General features: G+C 40.3%; 1 long non-coding RNA gene across 1 annotated transcript; it reads left to right on the top strand.

Annotated features, from left to right (window-relative positions):
* Nucleotides 1-360: 360 nt before the first annotated feature.
* LOC141965972 (uncharacterized) lies at nt 361-7,773 on the top strand. The gene is made up of 3 exons (XR_012634530.1): nt 361-608; nt 1,423-1,548; nt 7,061-7,773. It is a non-coding gene; the product is annotated as an uncharacterized LOC141965972 (long non-coding RNA).
* The last annotated feature ends 4,418 nt before the right edge of the window (nt 7,774-12,191 follow it).

Genomic DNA, 12,191 nt, shown 5'->3' with positions numbered 1-12,191 from the left:
CCAACTGGCTGATATTACTTTTGAGTTCCAGAAAATAATACAGTTTATAGCCTTCTGTGGAACATGAATGGGCTTTCATTAAATCTTAAACCTAAACAGCTTCTTGACCTTTCCCCAGTATCACACCTATTATTTCTCTCTCTAAATGATGCTCAAACACTAAGCGCTGGTACGTCACTTTTATCTATTACTATTCCTGAAGATGACTTAATCCTCCTTATATCTAGTGTAAAGGTCTTGCTTTTGCATGGAGTTGTTGATTGGATGCATAATGAAGGTCCTCCATTTAAGGATGGTCAGATAACCGAGTGTCTTATCAGCGCCCATGCCACAGCACAGCACTGTTCTCTGTGTGCTAAACAGACCACAGAATGTTTCAGCTCCTGGAAAACACATCGTTTATTCATGCTAGAGCAAGTGATTTCTGAAGGCAACAGATGAAAGCAGAAGTCTTTTCCGTGACAAAGATGGGCTTTTGCCTGGTGCAAGTACCTGCAAATAGGGAAAAAAGCAATTTAGAATAGCCTGTCTGATGTTTCCCAGTGATTTTGTGTTGAAGGGAACCACTCTGCATGTCAAACTAAAGTCTGTTGTTCGCCGTGTTCAATGTAAGTATCCAATTTTGTTTTCTCGTCCTCCTACATTATCATTTATCAAAACTTAAGTGCTCATGCTGCCATTGAGGGGGTGGGCAGGTGCCTCCTCCACAGCAGCCTGAGACCATGCAGGAGGCAACTGCTCTTGGCTGCCCATCGCCAGCAAACGTCACCCAGGCGGCTGTACCAGCTAAAAAGGATGGCAGCATTGGGGGTGCTTGTGGCCACATCCCAGCTCTGCACAAAACAAGAAAACAATTTCTCCACGTGTCACGCATCCACGCATAGTAATGTTAAGAAACACGCAGCTGCGTAATTGCATGCTCTCGAACAGGTTGCTACTGAAAGTCTGAAAATACGGTCTTGTCTGCTTTGTATTTCACTGATGTCAAAAGGACAAGTACAACAGATGGCAATTTGTCCTCTATGTAAATGGACACTTGGGGGCCAAAGCAGCAGAAAGATACCACGGATAAAAGATTTGTGAGATCCCTGCTAGTTTTTTTCTGCTTTTCAGAACTGTTTCGCAGAGTCTTGGGCAGTTGCTTAGGCCTTAAGGTATTAAAGTTTATATATCACTACTGCAAATTTTTCTCCTTGAGAGTGGAAGGTGCCAAACGGGAAAAAAGAAAAAAGGTAACAAAATTGTACTTTGTGGTCAGGTTACTTTTTATGTTGTTTATTCTGCAGTGTACACCCAGTATCAATTACAGTAATCACAGTGGAGACTGTGTGAATCTATCAGAGAGAAAGTCTATAAACATAATAAATCGATGTCACATTGTCCTCACTATCAGTTTATCTTTTTTTTTTTACTCTCTCATAGGTGACAGCAGTGATAAAAGAAACATCTGAGGCAACGTGCTGTCCAAACCCCAGTTGTTCTTACAACATATTTATGTGATTAAGAAGTCAGTGGTGTCATCAGAGGGATGACTGACTAAAAACCAAGGTAATTTATTAGAATGGAAGAGAAGCATGTAAATTTTTATCTAACTTTTGTTCTTACATCTGATTAATGAACACAAAAGAATTTAACAGACCTAAATAAAAATATGAAGTTTATCCAAGGAGTTGTTGCATGTTGCTTTGTGTATTTATGTACATGCTTGAATACATAAACCCATCAGCACAAAAGATTTGCACTGTTAGTTTAAACCTTCAAAACAACTGTAATATATAAATATATATATATATATATATATATATACTCTCACCTTATTTTTCTTGATTTACATCCTCTGAAACCCTCATGGATTTTACAGGATTTGGAATTAGAAAGTGTGGCTGCAACACCTGTTATTGATAAGCATATGAACCACGTTCTTCATCTGACTTCTCTGACAGTACCAACACAGGCAGAAATGTTTTTCAGAGGAAACAGATACTGTTCTCCTGACATGGTCTCACCCTGTGCATGAGTATAAATAATTTTCTGCATACTCTTTCTCAGGAGGAGCTGTGCCTGTGACATGATGGAGTAGTTTTTGCCCCAGAGAAAACGTCTGCGTGCAGAAGTGAAATAACAGTAGGAGGAGCTGCTTGCAGAGACATGGTTGCCTCAGAATGATCCAAAAAATGTTAAAGTCACCGTTTCTGTCTTTATTTTAGCATCATTTATGTTTTTTCTCTCTATCTGGCTGTGCTTAGACTGGCACTATGCACACTGTGACTGATACTCTCTCACTTAAGTGAGAGTTTTTGCTAGATTGGGTGTGAAGATTGTGTCCACAGAATGCTCCATTGGTTTAAGCAAAATTGTCTGGAGTACCAGACATTAGACGGCATCAGACAGAGGGACACTCTGTGTACGTGTCTGAACCTTGCGGATCCTACCCTGAAAGCTATGCAAAAAAAAAAAAAAGTGAATATTAAAAAGAGCGCAGCAACCACAGCCAGATTTTCAGTGTATGGTGTTAAATATATCAATATATAAAAAGGTGGCAACCGGTAAGTGTTTGGGGACGCGGGATCAAAGGATGAATACCCCCGGAGAGGGAATGTTTGTCATTTCTCCTACTGCTTTTGGTACTTTTCACATTATGCTGCACCTGCTGCTATAGTAACATTTATAATTTTGGAATTAGGACCCATTTTTCTGACCCAGAAATCTTAGGCTTAATTGAGATAGTGCAAACAGTCAGTGAGCGAAAGGCCAGAGACAGGTTTTACAAATCAGACTGGTGGGGAGTTGGTGAAACGTGACCTCCTTTTGCTGTCAACACCGCTGTTCTTTGGCAAACCCTTTTCTCTAGCAAAGACTTTTATTGCATTTGGAAATCACCACCCAGACTTATGCTTGGGTTCACTGCATTGAAAATCTGAACGCTGTAAATCACTACAGTTTTAATTGGTTTTACAATTTACATCAGATGTGCATTTATTTACTACCTGAACCAACTAGCCCATAAAGAACCACGGTTGTCCCAAGTGACCTGATTAGGAGGAGGGAAGGTGCCAGTAGAGACCAACAAAAGAGCTAATATTATCAGGGAGGCTTCTCATCAGGGCTTGATATGAATCAGATGCAAATCACTAGAAGTCCTGCCTTGAAGCGAAACAAAAATGGCTTGGGGCTTTGCTGAGATGGCTCCTTGGGGCAGGAGAATGTACATTAAAGAATGTGTTAGCAGTATTTGTTTGATATTTACTTAGAAAGGCTGGAAATGCTTAGGCAGAAGAGCAGCAGAAGTGTTTGCTTAGCAATTTCTCTTCCAGTGACCGACTGAAGGGCAGGAAAAAAGGAAAAGGCAGAAAAGAAACTCCCAGAAGGGGGATGGAAGTAGTTGCTGTACTTAAGGCAGGGGAAAGACGCAATTCTTGAGTGAAGTAGCTAATAGAGGGTAGTTGAGACACCTAATTTTGCTGCTAGGGCACTAGACCCCTCCACAGGAGATATGAAAGATTTGGGATTTCTGGGATTCAGCAGCTTTGTATCCGGGTCAGGTGTGACAAGTACAGTGTTTTGCAGTCGAGGCTGTGGTCCATGTCTGTGCTTGTTTCATCCCCTTCTCCTCTGCAGACAGCTAGAGCTAATGCAGTCAGGAGCAACTCCTCCCTTGGCTGAAGAAGGTAAAAGCACATGATGGCACACTCCCAATGGACCATGGGAGGGGGACACAGCCCCACCTCCCTTCAGAGGTCATTTTGCCCCATGACATGGGTTTGGACAGGATGAAATCAAGCTATTCAAGATTGAGTCTAGAGACACAAGTAAAAGGTGAAATAATAAGCCACCAACAGGCTGTGATCAATGCTGGAGGCTGAAACCTCTATTAAACTGGAGAAGAAGTGGGGACAGCAAGATTAGCTACTGCAAGAGCAGACGAATATGAAAACTTCTTTCTAAAGATATCAGGTTGCTGACCATAATCCCCCAAAATCTCCTTAAATGATTCTAGATGTAATTGTCATGTGTCTCACGGGTCATTCTGGGACCATTACTTTTCCCAGTCAAACCTCCCACAGATTCATTTTCTATATAAAGAACTTGCATTTCAATGCAGGGATTAGAAAGTTTTCGTACTAACTATGGAAAATATGCTCCTATAAATGAATGCTTCGGTCCTTGAGGAATATAGGAGAAAAAAAATAAAAATCATTTATTAATGAACAAAACTGCTGGCTGAGCTACAGCCCTCAGAAGTTTCTCCTGTCAGCACAGGCTGGGTGTGCTGCATACATGCTCATGAACCCTGGGGCTGTACACAGGCCAACTAGATTGATGTCTCATTAGCAAAACCTCTGTCCTGAAAACTGCCATTTTCCACAGCATCATGGCCCCTAGCACTGCTGAGGGCACAGGGGGAGGGTTAGGGTCAGGGTGGACACAGGGTTGTGCCCTTGTGCGCTGCCCTCCTGCGCTGAGCTGTGCTGGCAGCAGCCTTCAGCCAGGGCTCCAGCTTCAGGCAGATGAAGTGATTCTGCAGTAAAAATGCACCTCCTCTAAGAAAATTGTATGGTAGCAAACTTCAAAGTGATATTTCAAAGTAGAAGCAACCGTAAGTCTAATTTCCAAAATATCCAAGTGTTTATCTTAAATGTCCAAAGCGGCCAAGACTGACTGTGAGCCAGCAGTGGGCTCTCACAGCCCAGAAAGCCAAGTGTATCCTGGCCAGCAGGTCAAGGGAGGAGATTGTCCCCCTTTGCTCTGCCCTTGTCAGACCCCCCTGCAGTGCTGTGTCCAGCTCGGGGGGCACCAACATAAGGACACGGACCTGCTCGAGTAGGTCCAGAGGAGGCCACAGAGATGCTCAGGGGGCTGGAGCACCCCCCTGTGAGGACAGGCTGAGAGAGTTGGGGGGTTCAGCCCGGAGAAGAGAAGGCTCCGGGGTGACCTTATAGCGACCTTCCAGGATTTAAAGGGGCTACAGGTAACCTGGGGAGGGATTCTTGATCAGGGAGTGTAGGGATAGGATGGGGGGTAACAGTGTTAAACTGAATGAGGGCAAATTTAGATGAGATCTAAGGAAGAAATTCTTCCCTGTGAGGGGGGTGAGGCCCTGGCACAGGTTGCCCAGAGCAGCTGTGGCTGCCCCCTCCCTGGAAGGGCTCAAGGCCAGGTTGGACGGGGCTTTGGGCAACCTGGGCTAGTGGAAGGTGTCCCTGCACATGGCAGGGGGGTGGGACTAGATCTTTAAGGTCCCTTCCAGCCCAAACCATTCTGTGATTCTATGACTTCAAAGAAATCACGACTGCCTGACATCTCTATACTGTGATACAAGAAGGCAAAGTGAGCAGAAATTAAGCTTAGAAGTAATTCATTTTACTGACACCTTACTTTGCATGGAGAGAGCAAGATTCTCAATCCCGTACAGCAGGATCTCTCCCCTGAGCAATGAGAGCCTGTCCCGCTCGCCGGTCAGGGTGCCCGTGACTCCCCTGCTCCCTCCGGCTGTACAGAACAAAAGCAGTTATGGTGTTTCCTCCCTCCTACGGTTTTTATTTCTCCTGGACATAATAAAAATAAGGATATAAAGGAGATGGATTGCGTTCTAACTGCTCTGTGTATAAACACAAGATTTCAGTCTGCAGGGGTTTTCCTTCAGTATCCATCACACTAAGCACTCGGTGAAGGGGCAAAATGCACATAAAAAGTAACCAAGCCAGCGAGAAAGTGTAGTGGCTCATTTATTAAATTAAGAAATAAGATATGAAGATTTTTCTTCCTGGGAAGTATGGAATGGTGTTGGCTTCTAAAACTTGTTATTGGCACGGGCTCAGCAAATGCCAACAGAATACAGACGAAACAAGCTGAGAACAAAATGTTTACATCAGTGGCTCTTTAAATGAAGAAGTAATACCAGCTGCAGTCTACAATGTGTTTATAACTCACTAGTGCTTAAACAAGACACATCAACCAGGGCTTTACACATCAAATACAACGCTAAACTGTAATTTTCTATATGATAGGGTATTTAATAAAATATTTCTACTCCATCTCCAGTCCCAATTAAGATTGCAGTCAGCAGGAGATGGAAAACAATTTTGTTCCTGACACATAAATAAGTTTTAAAGAGATTCGATATGCTGATTAAGTTATTCATAACAAAAGAAATGCATATATTTCTCATTAATTTTACCTTGAAGCAGCAAAGTACATCCACTTGAGAATATATAGTGTTTTGGTTTTATTTATTGATATTGCAAGGCAGTGCTATGAACGCAACAGCTTTGGTACGAGCCGTAAAACTCATCTGTAATAATCAAATTGCAAGCAGCTGTGGATGCAGTTTAAACTGAAGAACATACCTTTTAATTATCTGTATTATATTTTTTGGCAATCCATTCTGGATCCAATATATGTAGATGATTTTTGTAAAAATTATGGGAATTGCATATACAGGCAAGACTGACCTTAGTTTTAAATATAAGTGAACAGTAACCCAGCATATTTTCAAGAAATATTGGAAAATCTCAGCTTGAAGGGCCCACTGGAGGTAATCTGGTCCTGCCCTATCTGCAAAGCTGGGCCAGTGTGAAAGCTGCTCAGGTTGTTCAAGGCATTGTCTGGTTAAATTTTGAGTTTCCAAAATGGACATTGCAGAAGAAATTCCTCCTGGGGAAAGCTGTCTCAGCACTTGAGGAATCCCTGCCATTTTGTGGATTATTTTTCAGTCCCTAACTGGAATATCCCTTGTTGCATCTTCTAACCGTTGACTTGCATCTTTTTTCCATGCATGCTTAATGTATAATATATAACACTTGGCATTTTCCCCAGGTATCACAAGAAAACTTCAGTTAACTTGTTCCCATTCTACCAGGGACAGCATTTAACACTGATTTCAGATTGATTTCAGATTAGCAAAAAAGTTAAGTCTACAGAGTTCTTACAGCTATTTGGTTGGTGTGACCGGAGCCACATGGTTCTTTTGCTCTTTATGTGCTTGGTTGACAATACCACTGGATGAATTAATTTTAATTCCCTGAGAATTTTTTTTTTTTTTGCATATTATGTCCTGCAGTTTTCTTTCTACATCTTCACGTTCTTCAAATTCATGAATATTCTTTGGTTTCCAAATCCATTGCTCTGAAGGACTTTTTGCAGTGAATCCTCCACCTCAAAGTCTACTGTACCCTGTACACATGAACAAAAGGAAATTCAGACATAGTGTATAAGCCAAAATAAGTTCTGTGGTTAAAGTAAGTTTGCTGATGTTTTAGTTCTCTTAAAAGATTTTTTTCATCATTTGCCACGCATGGGGATGAGTAGGTTAACTTTTGTGGAAGGAAAGTATGAGGATGGCAACGGACCCAGAAAAAGGTGTGAGTTCCCGTGGGACAGATTCGGACTTGGAGCACAGCCAAGGCTGTTTGGTCCAGGGCCAGAAGGAGGGAAGAAGACGTTCCTCAATGGTGCTCCTACCCATCCCACTGCAACTCTTTTGCATACCACCAGCCTGCGTTCCGGGCAGCTGCTAAGGATGGAGAAAACGGAGTGGGTGAAGAAGTAAAGAGGCCTCCCTTTTTATTGGAAAATAAAATTGTATTCTGTGAGAGGGAACAGCTGGCAGGAGGTTACAGTCAATGGTGGGGTGCAGCCAGATTTACAGTTATGGCCGAGTTGCAGATGTACCTGTAAATTTATATTCTGCAGACAAGCTTTTATCGCTCTAATGAGAACCCGTGTACTCTATTGCGGAGCATTATTGTAATTTTAGTTAATAAAAATTGCATTGATGGCCCTTCCTTTTGCCTTACAGTGTGACTGTAGTATTTTTCTTTTCATTTAGCCATACATTTTGTCACTACAGTTGATGCTATTTGCAAGCCTGTTGAGTTTCAGAGAAGAAATTACTTCTGAGGGAGAAAACAGCTCATTACCCATGGAACACAGCAAAATGAAAATTGTATTTTTTTTGTCTTGAGGCTCTTTGTATCTTAATTCTCCAAATGGCTTAGATACCACAGTTGTATAAAATAAGTCACGCTTGATGCACATATAAAGTGGTTGCAGCTACTTCTTTTAAGCTGTTTACTTACACATGTCCTTTGGAGAAACTGGAAGAATGTATGCTAACTTTACATGCACTTGTTTTATTTAAAATATCATGGATGCTTACGAAAACACACTTAATATAAAAACATTTTACAAGTGATCCAGAGAGAAGAGTAAAATAAAGTTTAAGGACCTGGCTAACGAAGGAGTTAGAACTGAAATGTAATTTAACCTAAGCTAGAAAATACCCACAATAACAGTGGATGGAAATATATTAAAGTGAAAATCTGTAAATCCATCTGGTTATTTTAGTAATCTAATAAATTTCAGCACTTGAGTGTTTATTATGATTTAATATATCTGCCTTACCACATTTATGGTCTAATTTAACTATGTAGCATCAATTTCAACAAATTATATGTGTTGTAAACTGAATAATTCAAGAACCAGAACACTTAAACAATGAATGTCTTAAGGTTATTGTGTCATTTTTCTTTTCATTCTTTTCCTGAGACTGTGGATTCCAAAATTATAGGAGACCTTTAAACATACATTTTCCATGCTCTGGTTAAAAATTTTAAGATTTTTTTTAAAGATATAACAAGAGTTTTGACAGGCAATATCTTTTTTTCTTGGTGAAGGACTATCTCATAATATTTCTCTTACAAATTGTGGGTTTGACACATCCTAAAAACAGACCACAAGACAGAAAAGCATAATAGATCTCAGTTTATTTATGAGCATGTCCTTTCAGTGAATGACATCTGAACCTAGGGGAAGTTTATTTAAATTTCCTTTAGTGGTAAATCAGGTAGTGCTGTCAAAATCTACTTACCTCTGTCAAATGCACGTAGTGATGTGTTTAATAATAATCTCTTCTACAACCACGCTAGTTTATCCACTGTTTTTTTCTTCGAAAGTATCTTTGCAGAAACTGAACCTCCAGTGACTAAAAAACCAGTGATTCTACAGAATGATTAATTTTATTTCATTACGTTAAAATTGCAGCAATCATTATACATCCATTGCACCAGGACACATATTTCTTCAAGATTAGTTTAGGCAAAGAAATTGTATGTATAGAAAAAAAAAATAGTATAGAAACCACCTGATTTACTGTAACGTGGGATCAGTGTGGACCAACTAGGTTATCTCAGTTTTTGAAGGTGTATATGAATTTTGAAGTACGTGTATGGATTTCCCAGGGATTTCAAGCCCTACCTTCTCCATTTAGAGCAGAGTGCTGCTCTAACTCTTGTCCATCGTGGCCATCCCAGAAAGGACAAACATTGCTCTCAAACTGTCTTATAATTCCTTCCCATTTTCACGTAGCACTTTAAATGTGAAAAAATTGTTAGATTTTGGCCACGTTATCTGTATTTCTACAGCATTAACCCTTAAGTAAGAGAAACACTGAACAAAAACATCTTAAGAAAAGATTTATCAGAATGAGAAGCCTGCTTTCAGCAGAAATAACAGATCTATATATTTTTTTCTCCTTCACAGCATTTGACAAAAAAAAACCCTTTTCCGTGAATAAGCCAAACTAGTTTAGTTTAAGAAATTATTTTACACAATTTGTCATTAACCTTAATTGTGGTTTCATTGCCATTTGCAATTTTAATCAGAACCTGTCTCTTCAGGCCTTAGTGCTGCTGATTCCAGCCATTCGTGGCTGATAATCACATCATTTTTTAAAAACAATGAGATCCTAACAGACAAAAGAAACAGAGCTGTGCTTTCCTATTTTTAGTCATAAGCAGCTGAGAAGGTATCAAGGCCCAAGCAAAGTTCTACTATGAAAAATTCATCAGAGATCTCCTCTCTAAAGCTTGTTTCTGCTTCAAGTACGTTTTAATTATCTTTACCACTTAGTGAATTAGAATAAACTCTTGAGAAGGAAGGGAAGAAATAAAACACAGCACTTGTCAAACCAGGAAATCCCTGAAAAATAATGGAGTGCTTCTTACCAGCTGTGTAGATTAATATTATATGATTAACTGTGACTTATAATTTTATTTAAATGACTAAAAACCCCACCGCCTCCATGTAGTTTATGCATTAGAAGATTTCATAGCAACTTCAGGATACGAAACATCTCTTTTAGGAGTAGGAAGTTCAAAGGCATAGCTAAGATCAAACGGGATGGATTGTTTTAAAAATATATATGCTAACATGATAGGAAGACTCACAGTTTCTAGGGTCTATGAAATACAAGCTCTGGGAGAATCTGAAGGAGCCAAGTAATGACTTGGTGTTTAGACTGAGATTTTCAGCTCGTAGAAAGCTAAGACTGACATCTTGAAAGACTGCCAGGAAACTTTTAACTGCAGTAGTTTCTTAGTCTCAATATATTTAAAAGCAACACATACTGTATTGGACCCAATACAGTCATTTGATAGATATTTAGATGGGAACGTCATCCTCGGATGTGGCATCATACCTGTAGTTTTGTCATAAGTAGTTAGCTCAGGAAAACGGACTGACTGTATCTTTCTGATCTTTTTTGTGCCAATGCCAGATGTTAAAATCTTGTTGAAACTACTGGACTTATTGAAATGGAGAAAAACATTGAAGACTAAACATATGAATGCAAACTAAAGGAAAAAACCAAAACAAAACAAGCAGTTCTGTTTATTTTTAATTGCACCATGCACTGGTCTTACATGCCAGGTGAGAAAAAGAAGACTTTTGGGCATTGTGTCAAATGAAATACACAGTGTAAATGCATCAGGAAGCACACATTGCAGCGGGGCTAGGTTTTTGTTGTTGTTTTTTATTATTATAAGTGAGCAAAATTTCTATATGGTTCGTGTATTCTGGCAGACAGCCTGGAAAAAAACATTCTGTGAGTGCCTGCTCCTGTGAACCATACAGGAATTTAAATCAATGTATTCTTATTCCTTTCTCTGCAGATAAAGAGTATGTACTGGTTATTACTTAGCAAAGTCCTTCTCTTCCTTTTAAGCATTTTGATTTAACTGGTTTATTGCTGGGCGTCACGTGCATCTGAGGGTCTATACCACATCCTGACAATTCGTTCTTTGTGACAACCTGGAGTTTTCTGAGAAGGTTCAGACACTTGGGTTGTACTGGGCCAGTCTCACTGGTTGTGGAAGCATGACATAAGCAGGCTTGCTGTGCCAGTTGTACTTATTTTTTCTGTCTCTTCTGCTGGAATACATGACCCTTGATTTAAAAAAAGAAAGATATGGGAGCTCTGGGATTGAGATAGGAGGATCTGGATTCAGCCTCCTGTTCTGACCAGGGCAGAATATTGCCTGGAATCCTTTCTCTTCCACTTCAGGGGAATACTCTGTACGCTACGCCAGGCTGAACTGGCTCTCCAGCTGTGTTTTCACTTTTGCTCTTCAAAGGGTTAGAAGTTTCTATCATGTGTAGTCTTATTTTGGAAACTCGTTAGAATTTAGATTCATATTAAAGATCACAATATTGATGTTAACAGGTTAACACATGGGGAAAAAAAAAATATTTCTAATCATTTTGTGTACCAGAAATTTATCTTATAAACCAATAAAGCAACACCTGAATAGTTTTGTGCTGCTTAGCTCTAAACATGTCAGTCATGCTGCATATGAGGGAGCAGAGCAGAATGTCATTCAACCAACATGTTTTCAGTCAAAGAATAAGAAATATTAACTGTCCCACATCCAGAAGACAATATTTGATTAGCTATTTTCCTTATCAAAATGTTGGACGCCGATAGAAAGTGAAAAAGTGAGGGAGAAGTTACAATTCTGCTGCTCTATAAAGCCTTGGTGTGCTCGTGACTGGGACACAGTGAGCAGCTCTGGACTTCTCCCTTCAGGAATGTCCCCACGGAGCCAGGAAAGAGTCAGTGATGTGATTTCAGGAACAGAGCAGCTGCCCTGGGAAGAGAGCCTGAGAGGTTCCTGGTGATGAGTGGGGAAGGCTGGGAGGGGGGTGCCTGAATTCGTGAAACCCTGGTGGCAATGGAGATGGTGAAGGTGACACTGATACTCACCAAGTCACACTGGCTTGGTTTAAAGCAAGTAAAAGGAAGTAAATAAATGGTGTTTAACGAACTTCAATAATTGTTTGCCCTGGGTGGCGGCTGCAGAGGCACAGTGTCAGCAGGGTCAAAACCCATTTTATTCAGAGATACGGGCAAGGAA

Source organism: Athene noctua, chromosome 14 (assembly GCF_965140245.1).
Source record: "Athene noctua chromosome 14, bAthNoc1.hap1.1, whole genome shotgun sequence".
Lineage (NCBI taxonomy): Eukaryota > Metazoa > Chordata > Aves > Strigiformes > Strigidae > Athene > Athene noctua.
The sequence above is the reverse complement of the archived record's forward strand: the minus strand, read 5'-3'. Positions and strand labels throughout refer to the sequence as shown.